Source organism: Amphibalanus amphitrite, unplaced genomic scaffold (assembly GCF_019059575.1).
Source record: "Amphibalanus amphitrite isolate SeventyFive unplaced genomic scaffold, NRLGWU_Aamphi_draft 000031F_arrow, whole genome shotgun sequence".
NCBI classification, from domain to species: domain Eukaryota; kingdom Metazoa; phylum Arthropoda; class Thecostraca; order Balanomorpha; family Balanidae; genus Amphibalanus; species Amphibalanus amphitrite.
Window position 1 is genome coordinate 834,303 of NW_024881527.1, and position 20,789 is coordinate 855,091.

General features: G+C 46.9%; 1 protein-coding gene across 1 annotated transcript in view; it reads left to right on the forward strand.

The window, feature by feature from the left end:
* The first annotated feature begins 7,556 nt into the window (after window positions 1-7,556).
* LOC122367681 (PDF receptor-like) overlaps window positions 7,557-20,789 on the forward strand; it is a 96,093-nt gene continuing 82,860 nt past the window's right edge. Inside the window, exon 1 of the mRNA XM_043341019.1 lies at window positions 7,557-7,814. The gene's annotated coding sequence lies outside the window, so the exon portion shown is untranslated. The remainder of the gene's footprint in view (window positions 7,815-20,789) is intronic.

The window sequence follows — 20,789 nt, forward strand, 5'->3', positions numbered from 1 at the left end:
TGTAGGCCTGACAGGTCTTCTCGCGAAGGTCTTTTTTCGGTCGAAAATGACAGAACATGACGTCACTCTGACGTCATTTGTGGCCAACCTATCACAGCCTCTGGAAAAATTTTTGGTCACAATGTGTAAAATTGATGCCCGGAGGGGTCCTGAAAGTTTGGTGGCGATATCTCCAGCCGTTTAGGAGATATCGACCGAAAAGGACAGGGGGGGCCGTTTCGGCCCCCCCTACGGGGCGCGGGTTATGCGTCGGGTGTTTCGAAAATTGTTGAAATAGACAAAACCTGACCTTTAATGACCTCTGGTGACCTGACCTTTGACCTGACTTGGAAATTGGTTAAGGTATTTCCGTCATTATTCTTTTTTTTTGCGCTCTTTCCATGCCGCTTACAGTATGTCGCTACGTTGCCCAAGAGATGAGTTAGACAGGGGGCGTGAAAACGCCTCCCCCCCCCCCAGGCGCGACACGGAAAACTCAGACCACCAGCACGACGTGGGTTAACGCTCGTCACAGGGCCACTAGAAAACTGTTTGTTTTAAAACGTCAGTCAAGTAAACGTCAACGATTGATAAAGTGGCAGGATATACAAAAAAAAAATCGGATTTTCAATAGGTATCTGTACCTAACGTGAAGTCAGGTCAATTTTACGGCCTAAACTTAAAACTTAACCCTCGCCCTGGCAGGGGGGTCGATGCGACCCCCCTAAGGTTTTTCAAAGATAGCGTAAAAACGGCGGCGCGCAGCGCCGCCAAATTCGGCACAGCCTATGGGGCAACCTTTTTACATATGACCTGAAAATTTCAGGTCCGGGTGACCTTGGGTCAGGTCACCAGGTCAGAAAAACCGGTACAAGGTCATGGTCAAAGTTCAATTTTCTTTTTGCACCTGTCCAACTCACAGTTTTGGACTGATTTCCTTCAAACTTGCAGGATGTGCTAAGTTCACCGAGTTGTATAACATATAATTAGGGTTTTTGAGGTCACTGACCTGAGGTCAGGTAGAGGTCATTCCGTCGTAATGTTAAGCCTATGGGAAAATACTAAATTCGGAAAATACTGGAGATATCCGCTTCGTTCTATCACTTTTGTGCTTTGAAACCACAGTACTTAACAGCAGGTCACTTGGTGCTTCTTTGTTTGGTGTAGTTATCCATGGGTCAGGTCAAATGAGGTCAACTGAGGTCAAATGACGTTTTTGCAAATAACTTGGCACATAATGATGCTAGAGCTTAAAAATGGTATCATTGTGTTCCTGGTGATCAGCCGAATCGAATGATATGCGATATGACGCAATTTGGTTAACTTAAACTTAATTCATTAATTTAAGTTTACTTAAAATTTAAGAAAAAAATTAAGTACACTTAAGCAAGCTAAAAAGTATATCATTCGACGCGCCTTGACGTGCTGAGTTCACTGGTGCTTTTCTTTTTGCTCTATCTTAATTACATCAAAAGTTATAAGCGAAAAACTTTTAACCTGTTTTTAGCGAAATTTTTTCCTTTATACCCCCCAAACCCCGCTAAATATTGACTTAGAGCAACCAAATTTGCACAGGGACGAGAGCTCCAGTGGGCCCACCTACCTACCAAATTTGGTGTTTCTAGGTGCCATAGGAGCCAATCGCGAGGGGGGTGTCGCATCGACCCCCCCCCCCCTGCCAGGCCGTGTTATGAAAAATGCCCTGCCAGGGCGAGGGTTAAATAAAGTTTAAATAAACTTAAGTAAAATCTAAGTCTTAAGAATTGTCGAAATGCTTAATGTAGCATGTCATTCGACTCGGCTTTTCAAGAGGAACAGAATCATACCATTTTGAAAGCTTTATCTTTATTATCACCAGGGCCGCCACGGCGCAGTCGGTTAAGGCGTCGACCCGCGGTGCGGGCGGTGCCGGATTCGGGTTCGATTCCCGGTTCCGCCCGTTCCGCGGGCGTCGTCCCCGGCTGTGTCACCAGGTGTGGGGTAGGCTCCCACTTCAGCCGTAGCCTGGGGGTGGGGAAAAGGGCCGGGGGATGAGGAGCCCTCCTATAAATGGGAGTATATGAGCCCGTTGGAGGGAGGCCTGAATAAATAAATAAATAAAAAATTATGTGACAAGTTAATGGCACAAACGTCATTTGACCTCAGTTGACCTCATTTGACTTTTGGATAAGAACACCAAACAAAGAAAAACCATGTGACATGATAGCCGTTTTCACGACGGGCTATCCGGCGAGTGCACCTGATTTGACCAAATCTGCACCTAATTTCTTTTATAGCAAATATCTTTATTTTATGAATTTATTTCAGTGTTTTAATCGATGATACTCTCTGATAATATGACAAAGCAGGCATATAAGCAAATAGTGCAACCCTAGCTGATAGCTACTAAGAGACACACTGAACCTGATTTGACCAAATCTGTACCTGTCTGCACCAGATGTGCACCAAATGTGTACCAGATGGTCGTCGTGAAAACGGCTAATGTGAAGTACTGTGGTATCAAAGCACAAAAGTGATAGAATGAAGCGGATATCTCTAGTTTTTCTCCGTATTGGAGTTAGGTATTTGAATATTTTCCCATATAATTCATTACGACGTAATGACCTCTAACTGACCTCAGGTCAGCGAGACCAAAAAAACGAACTATATTGTTATACAGCTCGGTGAACTTCGCACATCTGAAAGTTTGAAGGAAATCAGTCCAAAACTGTGAATTGGAAAGGTGCATAAAGACAATTAAAATTTGACCATGACCTTGTACCGGTTTTCTGACCTGGTGACCTGACTCAAGGTCACCCGAACCTGAAATTTTCAGCCATATGTAAAAAGGCTGCCCCACAGGCTGTGCCAAATTTGGCGGCACGTTTTTACGCTATCTTTGAAAACCTTGGGGGGGGGGGGGGTGTAGGTCGCATCGACATCTTCCCCTGCCAGGGTGAGGTTAAAGTGTATCGCATGGCCCTTTCCGGTTAGATGACGACCTTGGACCTAGGTCGAAGTTCAATATCGATATTTTACTTTTCAAGACCAAATTTCAATTCATTCGATGCTTTTCGACAACAGAAACACAATGCCGGTAAAATAATCGTTATGCAAGCTTGGTAACAAAACTTATTGCAGAAAAAAAATATTCGAAGCGTCAACTCTTAGTAATTCTCTCTCTTTAGGCTAAACCGTTTATGCTAGGTTAAATAAGAATATCAATCGGGAAGAGGTTTTAAAAAGCAAATTGATGCGCTTTTCCACGGCAATGTAGCTTAAAGCTTTATTGGTTCCCGAGTTATGCACCGATTTGTCAAAAAGTGTTAAAATAGGCGTAGTTTGTCCTTGTATAGGTAATCTTTGGTGACCGGCCATTTAGTCAGGGACAGATCCAGGAAAACTCCAAGGTGAGGGTCATGAATCAAAGTGATGCCCTTACCTATACCCAAAATTAAAAATCCAACGGATTTCGGCCACTTAATTTTGGTGGTGCCCTATTTTCATAGATTTTCTTATATACCTTTTATTTTTGGTCGGTGTCTTTCGGCCACAACCAAATTTGCCCATTGTAAGCAGGCCTGTGTTGCTCTTGCTAGGCTAATGGTGCTCCTGACAGGCTTGCGATTTGCATGGTGCCCCTGCGAAGCCTATGGTGCTCCTGACAGGTCCGTGCATGGTGTCCCTGCTAGGCCCACGTGGTGCCCCTGACGGGCCTGTGGTGTCCCTGACGGGCCTGTGGTGCTCCGCGAGCCTGTGATGCCCCTAGCAGGCCTTTCGTGCCCCCGGTCCCCAGGGGGGGGGGGGGGTCATGACCCATGTGAGCCCTCACCCTTTGGATCAGCCACTGCATTTAACGTCACTTAACAATTGATTGACCTGACAACAAACTCACTTTACAAGTGTTTTCGTTACGATTTTTTTCCTTTTTTCGAATGTCGCTTACTGCGATCGCTACGACACTTACGAACCGAGTTTAACTGGAGAGGAATAGTGTTCAAACACACACCCCGGCCCGGCGGGGTTTGATATCCCGCGGTAAAAACCCGTGCAGTTAGATCTGTATTCCTCTAACATCTCATTTATCCGGTCTGCACACTCAGCACAGTCCACAATGCACAGGTCTATGATCAGTGCAGCGTGGACAACCAATCAATAATTTATTTTCCAATGTCCCAGGCTTAGTAAATTAATAAATTTCGTAATCCTACAAATTCGTACCCAGCCGTCAGCCATTGGGGCACTATCATATGTCATTTACTAAAGAAAAACAAATGGAAGCTAACTGAAAACGAACCAGAGCAGAAAATATTCGAAAGATAAATAAATGATACAATTGTCTTGAAATGCAAAGGCATGATCAAGCAAAAAAAATAGCGTTTTCACTCGGAAGTTTGGTACAGGCTGTTTGGGGTTTCCGTTCTCCGAAAGTGTTACAAATTACTTCAAGAGAGGGAAATAGAGCAACCAATTTCCCAATGCGCCTCCCGAATTACTTCTAGCGCTGATGCCTACCACAAGGAGTGAAAGGATCAAAGTCAAAATTATACCAGGTTCACAGGCGAATTGCCGTGTGAGAAATGCTTCTGTGGACTAACACACCCTAGCCCGTTACGGGTTCGGCTGGCCCAGGTTTGTAGCAAATATCGTGGCAAACAGCGCGTAGCGAAGAGAAAGGGTTTGTATTTCTCGCTGCTTCTGGCGCAACGGCTTAGGGACTGAGTAGAGGTTTTGAGGCGAGAGGAGAGAGAGGAGAGAGAGAGCGAGAGAGAGAGAGAGAGAGAGAGAGAGAGAGAGAGAGAGAGAGAGAGAGAGAGAGAGAGAGAGAGAGAGAGAGAGAGAGAGAGAGAGAGAGAGAGAGAGAGAGAGAGAGAGAGAGAGAGAGAGAGAGAGAAAAGCTAGTGTCCTAAAGATTGTGACGGCCGCTTATCTCTGGTTGGGAGTACGACCTGCGTGGGACCTGGAATCGAACACGGGCCTTCCTCTCGGCGTGTCTGAGCTCCTCACGGCTCAGGCGGTTGCCAGGCGGGCTGTCCTCCGACCATGAGCGCCCGTATAGACCGGATCAGTCTGTCCCCGGCCGTGGGGGTGGCATCGTGCCTCCTCTGCACGCTGAACACGATCCAATCATCGCCTAATTGGCACACCAACGGCCCCATCACGACATAGAGTTGTCCATACCCCGGGCCGGATTACACGCTAATTGTGATTAATGGTGTCATTATGATCCTTCAGCACACATTGGACACCAGTGTGTAATTGGCGCCCAATGGCAGAGGCGCCCGAAGCCGTGAGCTGGTTAAACGGACCCTGCTTAATTCCCGTGTTCTGAGAATCTCGGATCTGCCAAATCCATAACGGTTCGTGGTAGGTAGCTGCCGATAATGGTCAATTACTAAAATATTGCACACCATACCTAACTCCGACTCGAAGATAATGGCAAGAGCCAGTAACAATAGTGTAAACCAGATAAGGATAATGTTATGATATATCTCAGCTAGAGCGTTGCATGTTTGTCAGTGCCCACAAAATACAACTTTGAATGTCAATTGTTAACGGACATCCTCTCTTCCTAGTTCCTTGATTAGCAACCAATTACTTAGACTAATCGTAGTGTGGGTGATTGGTCTGTTAACGACGACTAGGCGATCCCAGCATCAGAGACCCTGTGACCTTTTTGAACAGTCCAGCAACCATAGCTACAGAAGTTTAGGTATAGTAACTACATCGGCAACTCATCAGTCCTATGCCAATAATCGGTATTAATCTGACCGCAACGCATAGCCGACTCGGCAGACCACCGGAGCAGTCCTGCAGCTCTGTAGCCGAGCCGCTCCGACCGGCAAGCAGAACAGGTACCCGTGCTGATTGGCAGAACAGTTGTAGTCGTTTTGGCTAGTTAGCAGTACAGTAGCAGTTTTAATCGGTCAGGCAGTAGGCATATTCTAATCCAGCAGCAGCCGTTTATTTCGCCCACGAAAGCCCTGCTCCAGCAGATCCCGGGTATCAGTTTCTCTCACCAAATGTAAACTGTGATAAAGAGGTCTGTTTGCACTGTTTGCACTGGCGTCTGTTTGCACCGGACAGACGCCAATCCTAGTACCCTTGTACGAGCCCCACGGCATCATCGATCTCTGGGCTTTGGGGGGGGGGGGGGCAGCAGGCGGTTTGACACTACCCGAAATCACACTGACTTCCCGACAGATAGTGTCGTTTGTCTGTGCCGCTGTCGCCTGTCATTTGTCAGTCCCGTTGTCGCCAGCGTTGTCGAATCGGCCACTAACTCCGCCCAACTGTGCACACGGAACCGTCCGAAATAGCTGCTAAGCTGTCTCCGGCCACAGGTCACTGACGCGGCGGGCGGGACATTTGTTCTGGCGATGTGTTACTGACCTCCGATAAAGGGAAGGTGCAATTTATGGGCCGGTTTGTTGATCCGACCTGGATCCGACTTGACATCTGGATTTATTTGTGGTGTCGCTTACTTAAAACAACTTGTCCTAGGCGAATTGTTATTTATTCGACACGCTGGCATCCATTTGTAAGGCCTAACTAGATCGATAATGTTATTGGTTCAGTGACTGCATTTTGTTCTCTAATCTTCATGATTACGACACAATGTCATGGCATAGGCTGTGGCTTCCTCATTATGGAATCTATTAGCTTGGGAAATTAGTCGACCACCGCGTCTTATTTGTCTGGATGGTGCTCCCAGCGCGCCGCTAAGACGGTTTATGGTTAGTTTATAGATACATCAAAAGAGGTAACACCAAAATTTTGCGATAAAACAAGGCGATGGCCATAAAAAGAACGCCGATGGTAATATCGCGGTTAAAAGTATACTTTCTCAAGTCATATAGCATACAATTGAAAACATTGGAAGGCTTTTACACCTTATTTGTAGGCTTTCTCGTCATATCAATATATGATTGAAAGGTGCCGACTTTCGCCATGGCTAAAAGGCTTAACAGCTCAATGGACATTTATCGGTTAGCGTACGTCGGTACCACTGACCACATTTTTCTGCTCTTTTAGGCAAGTTGGCATAACATGTTTAATTTCAATATTTGTGGCTGTTTGTGGTTATTGCCGGAACAGCTGTTCTAATCAAGAAAATATCCAGCCCTCCGGTGCACCTAAATTATAATCATGTTTTCAAGTTACGCCTTTAGATGCTTCATTCACGATAAACTTATCAAAGCTCGCTCTTTCGGCGCACGGCTGTTAAACTGATACGGCTGCCTTCCGAATCGATGCCGACTTATTTCGTCCGCTTGTAACTGTTTCGGCTGCTTAGCATACTTTGGCTCCCTGTCCCTGAACAGATCCGAGAACTATGTCCGCGGCTCGCCCCCTCCCGCCTGTCCTCGCTTTCCTTTCCGCCGGTCACCGCGCCGGTCGCGCTGTCCGATGACCGGCGATGGAACTGATACATACGGCCGTGCACGGCGGCGCCGTCAGCCCGGCACGGTCCGCCGCTCTGCAGCGCGACTGCCGGCAGCCGGCGGGCCCGATCAGCCCGACACTGCCCCCGGCGCCGCGCTGCCGGCGCGCGCGCCCGCCGCCGCCGCCGCCGCCGCCGCCGCCGCCGTCCGCTCACTAGACGGACAGGAGTGTCGCGCCGCGCACGGTCGGGGACGCTGGTAATTATAGGCGGCTGTGGTGGTCCGCCTTACTTGGCGGCCTTCCACCGTCCCCCCTGCACCCCCAGCCGCGCAGACGCCGACTTTTCGGAAAGGCCGACAGCCTGCGGTGTGGGTAGTGACCGGTCGAGTGGGAGCCGATCAGGGGCGGACGTCGCAGCCGTCTCGGGAACAGGTGTAGCCGCCGGCAGCCAGCACCAGGATCGACGCCAGGTGGGTGCCCAGAAGACCGTCTACAGGTGGAAGCCGGCCGTCCACAGGTCTACAGCATGGTCCACATATTGTCCACACACGGTTGTCTACACAGGTCCACATACGGCGGTTCCTACATGACAGAATTAATGGTGGTCAATACTCCTCATGCAAACTATTGCAAATGACCACCCACAGACGGATTATACATGAGGCAGTCACTCACGGTTGTCTGCATACGCGGGTGGTTCACACACAATATTCAACAAAACGATGATCCATGCAGTGCCTTTTGCAAAACGTCCACCGTACAATATAAAAACATCGCACGAAATGTGTCACGAAACACATCGGTATGACGGGAATTTCACACCGTCTTGCACAAAAGAACGAAAAAGGAGAAGCCTAGAAGAAAATCACCAAGGACTAACAAGCTTTCAAATAATATCGATGATTGTTCAATGTTAATTTTGAAAGGGTTCCTTTGGTATGTGTTCGAATAGGCCAGAGGAAATGCCTAGCGTATTTAGTTCATGTGGGCTAGGAGCGGCTAATAAACTTTATTGTCTTTCACACAAGTCATAGTTTTACACCAGAGCATTGCAGAGCTCTGGTGTTACTGTATGCCTGGCCTATTCAAATACATTAGCCAGAGGGGTGTGGTAATAACTGGTGTAAGCAAATTGACCACGGTCAAAAATGCATTACCAGAATGCACTTAAGCGAACATTTTGGGATGGTCTCGTTCCTAAGTCGGCTAAGAGCTTCGGTCCAGAAAATAAATTTATCGTTGGCATACAGTAAAATACATACCAAACTCGGCCGGTGATAAATTTTCAAGACCTCAGTCCTTACTGATTTTTGAACTCGGCCTTCGGCCTCGTTCAAAAATCCAGTAAGGACCTCGGTCTTGAAAATTTATTTACACCGGCCTCGTTCAGTATTATATATTACCTCATGACTGCTAATAACGTCTTAGGAAATCATGAAGTTTTGTCTAAAGTAAGGAAATGACGTTTTCATCAACAATGTGCTCAATATTCATAATATTTTACACATTATAATCAATAATCATCCTCCTGTGATTATAATCAATGTGATTATAATCAATAATCATCCTCCTGTGATGTAAGTACTACAGTGCAACACTTTGCAGTTATGCAGTTATCTGTTGTCAAAATGCTGCACATTGTTATGGCCCGTTCACAGCACGGCGATGTATTCATGGGATGGCTGACTCAAAATTAGAAATAAGCATAAAAAAGAATATTATCTGAATGTGTTTGTAGTTACAGCCACGTAAGCCAAGGATTCTAACGGATTTTTTTAGGGTCGGGATCGATATTGATGAAGTTTCTAGGCATTGCTTAGCATTATAGTCTGGACATGCATTTAAGGGGAAAGACACAGGCTCATTTCAGAGGTGTCAAAGACAGTTTCTGTGCCAAATATTGCTCAGCGTATCCCAAAGCAAATCGCAAATGCGCGGATGAATGTAGGTAAAAGATTGAAGGCTAAAAAGTTAATTACGTTCATGACCTTTATGTTTTAGACATATATGAAGTAGAGATGCATATATATTCGGGCCGAATAACCTATTGAGGTGGAGTCTGGTAAACCAAAGATTATCGGGTCTTCGCATGCCGATCTCTTGAATGGAAATCATTCCAGATAATACACGATTTTCTTCAACTCTTAGCAGCTGCTTTGGTAGTTCTACACTGAACTTAAGTTATGGATTGGTGTCTGCCTCTCAGACAAAAAGAGAGGTGGTTTTGTTTAGTTGGATACCTACACCACTACGCTAGGTATTTTACCACTGCAGGGACCTCACACGAATCCACTTAGCATATTCAGCCGTGCTTCCGCACTCATTTACCACGGCTGCTGCTGTCGTGGCACAAATTGCCGGAATTAAAAATAAACCAGCAGCTGCCACTCAGGCATAGACCAAAGGAAAACTAATCGCTTTATTTCGGGATTAGCTGTAAGACAAACTCGCTGCTACTTAATTGTTTACACTTACCTGTAACTCTCACTCAAAGTTCTTTCTGAGTTCTTACTGCGATATTTGATGAGGTGCACTTGAAAACGTTCTCACTCATTTCAATAATTTGACAAATGTTTGGGGGTTCGGTGAATGATAGGTATGTAATTTAAATGTTGAACTGAATATAACTAATTGTACGTGAATATTCCTCAACTACAGGCCTGTCATCTAGATTAAGTTGTGGTTAAGGCAGCTAGTTGTCACTTTTAGGCTTTCTGAGGACTTTTCGCACGATAAGACGCGGTGCATGTTTCATATGGTGCATATTTCATGGTGCCTGCCTGAGTTGGTGGACGTTGATTGGACCGGAACGACAGCAATTAATTGCGGGAACAGCTATTATTAATAATTGCCCACTGGATAGATCAATCAGCGACTGGAAGCCCCCGGATACCCCACTTCCCTGTGAAGTTTGATCGTACAGCAAATCCTTGTTCTTCCGTCTCGGATCTCTAGGCCACAGGGCGATTACATTTTGTTATTGCACAAAACAATATTTTCATTGTGTGCACCATTACATCAGCAAATCAAATGTAAGGAAAAATGGAAGAGTTCCTTTAAATGCACTTGATGCGCTGGCTTCCAAGTCGTGGTAATGAATAAATATGATGCATGCATAATAAATAGTGGCATAGACTGCATTTCAATTCAATACAATCATTATTCTCTTCTGAGATCTCGCGTTCTCTTCTTTGGCCGGGAAGGCGGTCCTGATAGCGAGAAAACAAAGTCGTCGTGCATTCCACTCCTTCATCAGCAATGCTTCAGCGACGTCCCGCTGTGGTCGCGGGGCGTTCCACCGAAGTCTGGTCACCTCCACGAGTGGCCCCAGGTCAGAGAGTCACATTGACAGTCACAACAAATGGCGACTTCATTGCAGCGCTGAGCTTATTATCGACCAAGGCGTCCCCGTTGTCGGTGGCGCTAACACCTGCTGTCAACAGCTACTGACTGAGGCTATTCATTTTGTCCGCGAATTGAGACACGAAGGACTGCGCCACGACTGAGCGTATTCTATCGACCGATAGTGATATTGCGTAAGCTCGTGCAGATAAACCCTATTCCGGCGAGGGGGGAGCGATTCCGCCCCCCCCCCTCTCCCTCAGGGTTTTCTTGTGCCATTGCCAAACGCCGCAAGACTGAAAGCTCATACTCGGTGACGCTTCCTTTACATTCATTGCGCACATTTTGACAAGAAAAAGTTGCCGGGTCAGGTCAGGTCAGGTCACCAGAGGCGCTTTGTTGACCCCACATCGAAAACGTTTGCAATCACGCCAGAGCTAGAGTTTATGACTGATCAATTTCTTCTCTGCTGGTTTTAGTTAGGGTAACAGTATGTGCAATTTGTTTATCTCAGAATTTCAGGCCAGACTCGTGACCTTTACATTGCAGGCCATGAGAAAATATTGAAATGTCTCCTGCTTCGTGTAAAACGAGTCAAAACCAACCAATTCTTTCAGTAACGTAGAAGATTATCTCATTGGTGATGATCCTGGTGCCGCTTATTGACAGGGGCACCGGGAAAGGTCATCTGAGGTCGTGTGACGTCATAAATAGATTTTTGGTCAATAAATCACGACATCATGGTGTTAAAGACATGTAAGTGGTACCAAACTGCTCGCCTGGTCAGGGCGCGTCGTTTGATATGCAACATGACCATACCCCACAACCTCATTGGTGAATGACCTGACGCTCGACCTCGGGTCAAATTTCAAATTGACATGTGAAGGACATCGCATACTTATTTCGCATCGCCTTGACGAGAGCAACAAAAAATGTATGAAGTTTATGTCTCTATGTTTGTTAGTTCAAAAGCTATACTAGTAACTAATTCCAAAACATGTTATTGTTGATGACCTCTGGTGACCTCAAGATTGACCTGATCCGAAAATATTTTGCGTAAAAGTTGTAGATCTTTAAACGACCTATCAAACGCCGTTTGCCGTTTGTCGCTCCGCTGTGTGGTTTTTAGACCTGAAGGCGGGGGGCGAAAAGACCCCCGCCCCGCCCAGAATCAATCCTTTCAGAGTCCGCCCGGAATATAGGGTTAAAGCATAAGCACAAAGTTACGAACGAGAAGATTAGCCCAGCAGTCTCTGGGCCTCCGCGCCACCCGACGGCTGCTGGGGGGCAAAACTGCCCCCCCCATTTACTTTTCCGAAGATATCTTCGCAATGCGAAGGATAGCTAAGCGAAACTTTGCACACATATTTCTGAATAGCTAGCCAAGGTTGCGTCCAACTTTGGTGTCGATTTTATTTAAAATTACGTCACAGTGACGGCAGAAGACGAATTATGGATTGGAGTTTCTTGCTTCCCCACCATAGACCTCTACATACCATAGACCTCTATGTAGGTATGTAGAGGTCTATGTTCCCCACGATATATCCGATATATAGGAATGGATATATAAAACCGATCACTGGTTTGGAAATAGTTGAAAGCAGGGTTTCGGAGTCGTGGTAGCGCTGTTCCGACTCCGACTCCGACTCCGACTCCGGGCTCCTGACCGACTCCGACTCCGACTCCGACTCCGACTCCGGGTCTGATACGAAGGGCAATGGCGGCCGCCAAAATTTTGCGTGATATGACGCCACGTGCTAGGTCTACGTGCACGGGGAGAACGCTCCTACAGGGTGGAACGAAATTATCCGGACATCTTTCTTCGGGGATTAATTAGTGCCATTTCTTTGTCGCTATCTTGACAACTCTCCCCACCACTTGCCAAAGGGCGCCTTTCGCGATCGAGGCCGGGCTGAGTCTGCCACCAAGTCCCAGCTTATTACGCCTCAGGCAGATGTGCTACTGGCTGCTGCTGATGTCCAGCTGCTGACAGACCAGCTTCTGGCTCATGCCACCAGCACGTAACCTTACAACGAAACGAGAGACTTCAGACTGTACTCCCTTCTCTCCACTCTGCCTTAAACGAAAACTATCAAATGAACCCGTCGGCGACTCGACTCTTACTCAGAGCAAGAGTCATTTCGCAAGGTCCGATCACTGCTGAGTTGTGAGCAGATACCAGAGGTATGCATTCATCCAATTTTCGAGCTCTGACATCAAAAAAGAAACTGTGCGAGCAGATATAGCGAAAAAATAGATGTCCGGATAATTTCGTTACACCCTGTACTCTCCGGTTTCCTTCATGCAGTCACCATTTCTCCTGCACGTGGACGCAGCTGAATCCACAAGAGGTCAGCGGCCAGCGTGGAAACCCTCCGAGAAGCGCAAGAGGCGGCCGTGTCACGAACACGAAGTGTCGCTATCATGTCGGACTCGGTCATTCCTATGTGTTTATACTTTTCGGAGCGATAAACGAAGAAAGTAAAATACAGTTGTCATTTAACTAGTCTTTGACTCGTCCAATACTTCAGATAGTGGAAGTTATAACGCGCATACAAAATACTTGGCTACTAAATTATGATATAACTTGAAACCTGTAAGATCGAATGTTTGACGTTCAGAACAAAAACAAGATCTGTGCAATTTTTATCGCCGGAAGCGAATTCTACCACGGGCAACTGGTAAAAAAAAAACTGAAAAGTGATATCACGGATTCTAGTTATTTTCCGGAGTCGGAGTCGAGGCAGCTGGACCGACTCCGACTCCGACTCCGACTCCTGGCTGCTTGACACGACTCCGGGCGACTCCGACTCCGACTCCGACTCCGACTCCGAAACCCTGGTTGAAAGTAGTTAGATGTGTCAGGATGACAGCAGGAGCTGTTAAGTCATTTAACGTCGAGTTTCATGCTGAGTGACATCAGAAACACCGGCGTATAGCGTCAGGAAAATTTGCATACCTTTATCAGTCTGCATATGGTGCTATTTCCTTGGTCATTGCCTTCTGTGTTGTTGTCACCATCTATCGTATATGCCAATCTCATTTGGTAGGAAGCGTGGAAGCATCTGTTCAATTTGGCTGGAAGATTAAGCTCCTAAATATCTGCCAATCTAATTGCTGATTTCCATGCTGTTCTCCGCCCATATACACAACAGGGGCATCCTTTATAATAATTCATTCAGACAGAGCATATTAAATGCACTTCATATTAAACACCACATTTTCCCTTTTCACGCCGCATCAACCATTTTCACGGTGGCCATTGTTTTTAACCCGCGCCCCGCTGAGGGGAGGGGGCTATTCATAGCCCCCTCTCGTTTTGTCTGCAATGACTTCCAAACCGTTTGACGCATCGACGCTAAACTTTCACAGTACCTTCGGCTGCATCAATGTGACACCTTGTGTCAAAATATGAATTTCGTAGCTACCATAGGTCGGCGGAAAATGACGTCAGAGTGACGTCATGTTTGGCCGATTTCGACACATAACATTGAACTACGGCAATTGCTCTGAAGAGCTCAGTTTTGTTTAGCTGGATCCAATGTCTTTGCATGAAAGGACTCAGAATACACTGCGCTATCAAACTGCTCTCTCGGTTTTTCAGCATGTTAAAAATTTATATGTGAAATCTCAAAATTTATATATTCATCTTTTTCCAAAAGTTTTCGACTTTTCGAACAAAAACGGAATATAGATGATAGAACACATGTTCAGGATATACTCTAGCAAGTTTTAGCCGGATATCTTCAAAAACAGCCAAGGTATACGCATTATCGCAAAAATTAAACTATTATAATTTCTTCTTATTAAGATTAAACTTAATCAATTTTTCAGTACTTATTTGACATCGTACATCAATATATATATAGCACAAACGTGCTCTTGAGCTCAAGTCTCAAACTGCATCCGATAGACACATTTTTGTTGAAATATTTCAACTCTGAAATTTGACCTTTTTTACCTGAAAGTGGACTGACCTCATCTAAATTCAACTCAAAATGACCTCGAATGACATAAAGGACACCGAACTCGAAAGATATGGCCTAAATGGACCATAAACATGTGTCACGTGACCGATTCATGATATAAGATTTCCGAGACCTGTGCAGATGGCCTTACCCTGACCTGAAAATCAAAGTTTAAAAGTTTGGTACCCTCAGGGTATCTAAAACATCTATTCACAAGTGCGTTATATTCACAATCTATTCACAAATATGAGCCTTATCTGACTTGTAAGCCGGCGGCCAGAGCCCCATTGTGGTCAAGCCAAACATCGATAATTTTTACTTTGAACTGGCCTGTGACGTCATCGGTGAACTCGAGGTTAACAACAATAGGTTTCGCTCGACAGTTATTCCGGGTCTATCAGACGCCGTTTGAATTTTGACGATCGGCCCAGTAGTTTCAGAGTTAGGAGGGGTGGCTATAGCCCCCCCCCCCCCCCCCAGTTAGGGCGTATTATATGCAGACCCCAGTGGGGCGCAGGCTCAACAAACCGGCATTCAACAAACTTTTCCATTGAAAAGGGTAATGTTTGTTTTTCTTTTGGCTTGCATATTGCAAATGCAATTCACATGGCATGAGCGAAAATATGCAATCAAATGTGATAATGGCAATATTGCATCCATTTGCCAATGCATCCAATGTTCAAACTATCACTGGGGAAGCAAAGGTCAATATCAAAAGTGATTGAAGAACATGACTGTGAGATAATTGAATATTTTGGTTTTCTACATTATTACTTTATTATGCTTGTACACACCTGTAGCTTACCCAATTTTAACCCTCGCCGGCACAGGGGGGGTTGATGCAACCCCCCCTAAGGTTTTTCGCGAATAACTCGCGTAAAAAGCGGCCGATTGCGACGAAACTTTCAGTACCCTCGCATTGATCAATTTTACACGTTCCCTGAAAATTTCATGACCCTGACCCCAATGACCTTTGACCTGTGACCTCTTTTCCGTGACCATGTTTGGCCGAAATCGCGATTCGGCGTATGTCGGCTCGCATTAGCCGCGCGTTTGCAAGCTTTTCGTGGTTTCAAACTTTCAAACATGTGATTTGATGTTGCTCTCATACATTAGGGTGGGTGTACAGGTCACCTGAAGGTCAGGTCAGGTCATTGACCTTTGGTGACCTCGGGTGACCTCGGTTCACTTTTTCAGTTTTACATGTTTCTAGGCTAGTTTTTGGAGCTGAATTCGAATTTAGCAACCATTTGAACATTTACGAAGTAGTTTTGGTACCTTCGTAACATGTTACGAAGCTGTCAGAGGCGTTTGACACGTATTACGAATGCCCGTCACAACCCCTACCGGTTGACCTGACCTGACCTGACCCGACCTGGTCTAAATGCTTAAAAACATCATCTCTGATCAAAACTAACACGATATTCGTGATCAGCACCCCGGAAAACCACATAGCAGCCACACTTTACGACTTTCTAACAGGTCCCGATTTTCCCGGTTTTGGGGTCATTGACCTGACCTGGAAGGTCACCCGATGACCTAGGACCTTAAAATTGGGTTTCATCGGCTTCCTCTCGTGACGGGCAACACGCTCGTTTTTTCCGCGAAGCTCTAGCTCGATCAGGGGCCAAACGCGAGGGGGGGTCGTACCAACCCCCCCCCCTTGTGCCGTCGAAGGACGCAAAATGGCCTGTGCCGGCGAGGGTTAAGGTCCTAGGTCATTGGTTGACCTTCCAGGTCAGGCCAATGACTCAAAAGTCTGGAAAATCGGGACCTGCTAGAACTTCGTAAAGTGAGACTGTTATGGGGTTTTTCGGGGTTCTAATCAGGTATTTCATGTTAGTTTTGATCACAGATGATGTCTTCATGCATTTAGTACAGGTCGGGTCAGATCAACCAGTAGGCGACGCGTCCTGCCGGCTATCCATAGTAGGTGTCAACTACCACTGATTACCACGTCGTAACATGTTACGAAGGCACTAAAACTACTTCTTACATGTTTAAATGGATGCTAAATTCGAAATCAGCCAGAAAAACTACCCTAGGAACATGTAAAACTCGAACAAGTGAACCGAGGTCATGAAAGGTCAATGACCTGACCTGACCTTCAGGTTACCTTTCAAACTAAATTTCGAGCCCCTTGCTAAAGTGGTTTTCCATCGAGAACAAAAACGCTACAGGTGGGGGCCGATTCCCCCCCCCCCTCCCCCCAACAGTAATAGGGTTAACGTCAGGCGAATATCTTAGCGTAATGTAGGTACAGTCGTGTACAGGTTGATGGTCCCCTACTCTTTATCCACCGGGTTCCTATGGCTCAGCATTGGCAGCAGCCGCCTGGTACCGGTAGGCTGTGCCGCATGACCCGAGAGTGAAGCGGCACAGTCTACCCACGCCGTTTGACATCGGCTCGGGTCGCTGGGTGGAGCGCTTTGTAGACCAGCTGTCGCTTCAGACCAGCGCGGGGGGAGGGGCTCGTCTCGGTGGTTGGCGTGGGTTGGCGAGTGGTGTGGGGCGTGTTGGTGGGCCATGGGGGCTGGGCGGTAGAGCACTTCATGGGCCGGATAAATCCGTTATCCATGGATAAATCCGCGGACCGGATAGGATTGGATTCTAAATTTGTTAAAAAAGAACGGATATGGGCGGGCCGGATTTCGGAATTGAGGGTTGAACCCCGGATCAAAACGGATCAAAATTTTAACATTCAACATTGAAGTTAAAAATTAACTTATGTGTTAAGCGGCAGCAGAGGTTTGATTAAAGTAAAAGGCATCATTTTATGACACTCACTTGTCACAAGACTTGTCTTCAAGTGGATAATGTATGCAATGTATGCATGGTTTTTGGAACCATGATGGTCTATGAGATGTATGGCTGTCTGGTCCCTTAGATTGAATTTGTTAGTCCAGTTTTGGGTGAAACCAGTTATTGGTGAAACGGATTATTACGGATATTTTTTGGAAGTTTGGCTGCAATACGGGCCATGGGTGGGCCGGATTCTGATATTCAAAGAAAGGCGGATAATGGGCGGATCTGGATATGACTTGCCGGATATGGGCCGGGCCGGATCCTAAAAAGCCTATCCGTGAAGTGCTCTACTGGGCGGGTGTGTGTGGTCACTTGCTGCATTGCAAATTTTGCGTCGCTTAACAATTGCATTCCTGTTTTTGCTAAGCACAATGCACGGAAGACCCAGCGAATATAATTTGCTTGCGCATTGTGCAAAACGTGATTTGGCACGGTATCGAGGCAACCATAGGTCTTGTGCCACATACATGCATGATATTTAGGCAATAGGCTTATGAAAATGGTAGATTGATCGGATTGATCCTGGATGTCAATTCGTATGCTAAATGTCGACATGTATTAAATGAACGAATGAATGAATCAATCAATCAATCGACAATCGACATGTAGATATAAAACCGTATAAAGGGCTCGCAACCACTAAAATCAAACCAGACCCTAACTCGGAAAAGTAGCCGGAGCCCCGATGAGGCTCGAACCGGGACTCCACGTTGAACGTTTTGCCAATGATCCATCATCATTCCACCAAGCTAGAGCGACCGGCACCCTAAACCACAAAAACATTCATTGACTTTGCTGCCGACCTCCCGGCCCCGCCGCCCGCCCGGCCAGACTTTGCCCCGCCTGTGGCCGCCATCCGGTGTATGTAGCTCAGCGTAGGAGTGCTAGGCTGTCAAACTGACCGGTAGTGAGAGGCCCGGTTCGAGACGCTTCGCGTGCTGGATGTTTATTTCTGTGTCCGAGGCTATGCGATTAGTCCACTTTTCAGAAAGATTTTTTGGTGACAGGTCTGTTTTCTTTCTTTGCTGCAATTCATGAGGAGACCGTATGGACCCTTACCTGTCCTTCCGCACCGCACTTGGGAGATGGGTGTTTGAACCCCCCAGGGTTTGTGAATATCTCTAAAGCGAATTTTTGGAGGGTGGATTACGATCGGTTCTATGCGACAAGTGACCACACACACCCAGCCCCAGGTCCGCTCACTCACTCCCCACATCACCCCCGCCCCACACCACACTCCAGCCCGCCTCATCCACCGAGCCGAGCCAAATAGACAGGCCTGACCCTTACCCCCCCCCCCCCCCACCCCAGCCGGTGTAACGCAGCGTGCGGTCAAATCGCTCTACCAGGCGACCCGAGCCGGTGTCATACAGTGTGGGCAGGCTGTGCCGCTTCACTCTCGGGTCATGCGGCACAGCCTACCGGTACCAGGCGGCTGCTGCCAATGCTGAGCCATAGGAACCCGGTGGATAAAGAGTAGGGGACCATCAACCTGTACACGACTGTACCTACCTAAGCCTTCACTTCTAGGTTTTCTGCGCAAATGTCAGAATGAAATTGCAGAAATTGCACACCCAAAGTGCAATCACGTGCTTTGTCCTTCAGTTTCTGTCCTTCCCATAACGTATGTAGCGCGAGCAAGATTACGTCTATGCTAATATAGCATATGCACCAGACCTTCACAAGTGCATGCATGCATGAAGCCGCTGAATCCTAAGCAATATCCCCGGGCACCTGAGCTGGGTTGCTACGCAGCACATGATATGCAAGTGCAAACGACATGCGTTGCCATGACAACCGTGGTGCCATCAGTGTTGCATCGTTGCATTGTGTCGGCATTGTTGCACCGGCCGCTGCCGCTGATGTCATTCCGCTCAGTGCAGTCTGATCAGCGGTACCTATTTCACCGGCGACAGCGGAGTTTACAATCATTTCTGAACGTCGAGCGACACTGTGGCTGGGGCTCTTGATTTGAATGCTGGCTGTCACAACACATTGTCATGTTTATGCATTCGCCGTGCATAGGTTCGAGTTATGTCTCCGTTTGCTTTCTTTCCTACCTGTCTTGAACCCAGCATTCAAGATGAAACGATACCTTGTATTTATTTGTGTTTCTTACAAACAAAATGACAACATAAAGAGAGAGAGAGAGAGAGAGAGAGAGAGAGAGAGAGAGAGAGAGAGAGAGAGAGAGAGAGAGAGAGAGAGAGAGAGAGAGAGAGAGAGAGAGAGAGAGAGAACGAGAGAAAGAGAGAGAAACATATTAAAGCGCTAATGGTTTGCTATCTTATGTGATTTCCACTTACTTAGCTTACGAGTTGCGGATGGTAGGTCTGTGATAATGATTAATCTAATGAGTTGTGACAGTGTCACTGAGCGAATGACGGCGTCACTGACACCACAGTGACTGAATAAGACTGTGCCCCTGGCCGGTGGCCCTGACTAGGGGACAGTGCCCTTGACTCACCGATTGGCGGGCAGTGCCCCTCACTGGTGAATAGTGTCCATAACAAGTGCACAGTGCTCCTGACTGGCGGGCGGCTAAAAAAAGGATGATTGAGCGCCTTTTGGTCACCAAAGATTGGCAAAACGCCATCGCTAAAACCGCTATAAAGTGGCGTTTACCAAAGGTAATGAAATTAACTGACTTGAAGCTTATTACTCATGACTCATCATAAAAGTAATTTGCCCACCCCCATCCCACCGGGTTAGGGTGGGTAGGGACGGGTAGTCGGAGAAGGCTGACACTGGGGAGGGGTGGGTACGGGGAGGGGCGCAGCCGGCGGCGGCGGCGGTGACGGAGACCTTCGACGCCCAACTGACGTCGAGGTGGATAAACGCTGACAGTCGCTGCGGTCCGCGTCCGGGCCGCACGTCGATGGGGACAGACGAGGGGCCCACCGAGACGCGTGACGTCACGGAACTGCTGCCAACCACCAATCACACTGGCAAATATGCGTGCGGAAAGCGTGCACCTTTTTGTTGTGAGATGAAAATGATTTAATGGACTCATTTGTTTTTTGAATATTTTTTCTTTTCAAATCCGTTTTACCAGTTCATGATGAAGTGCCTACGTTTATTATGGTATACGCATTTGTTCCAAAGCAACCACAGCATGAGCATAAGATGGTCTTTTTGGCTGAGCACATTATTCTCGGAGGAATTCTCCTTCAGCACTTTCAGCCATGTGCTGGCAAAAGCTTGCATGTGTGCATAGATCCTGATACTGGAGGATTCCGTTTGCTCACGAGATATCCACAGATTTTCGAGGTTTCAAGAATTACAAATTTGGGTCTAGAACATTGCTGAATGGACAGGTGCTAATTACGA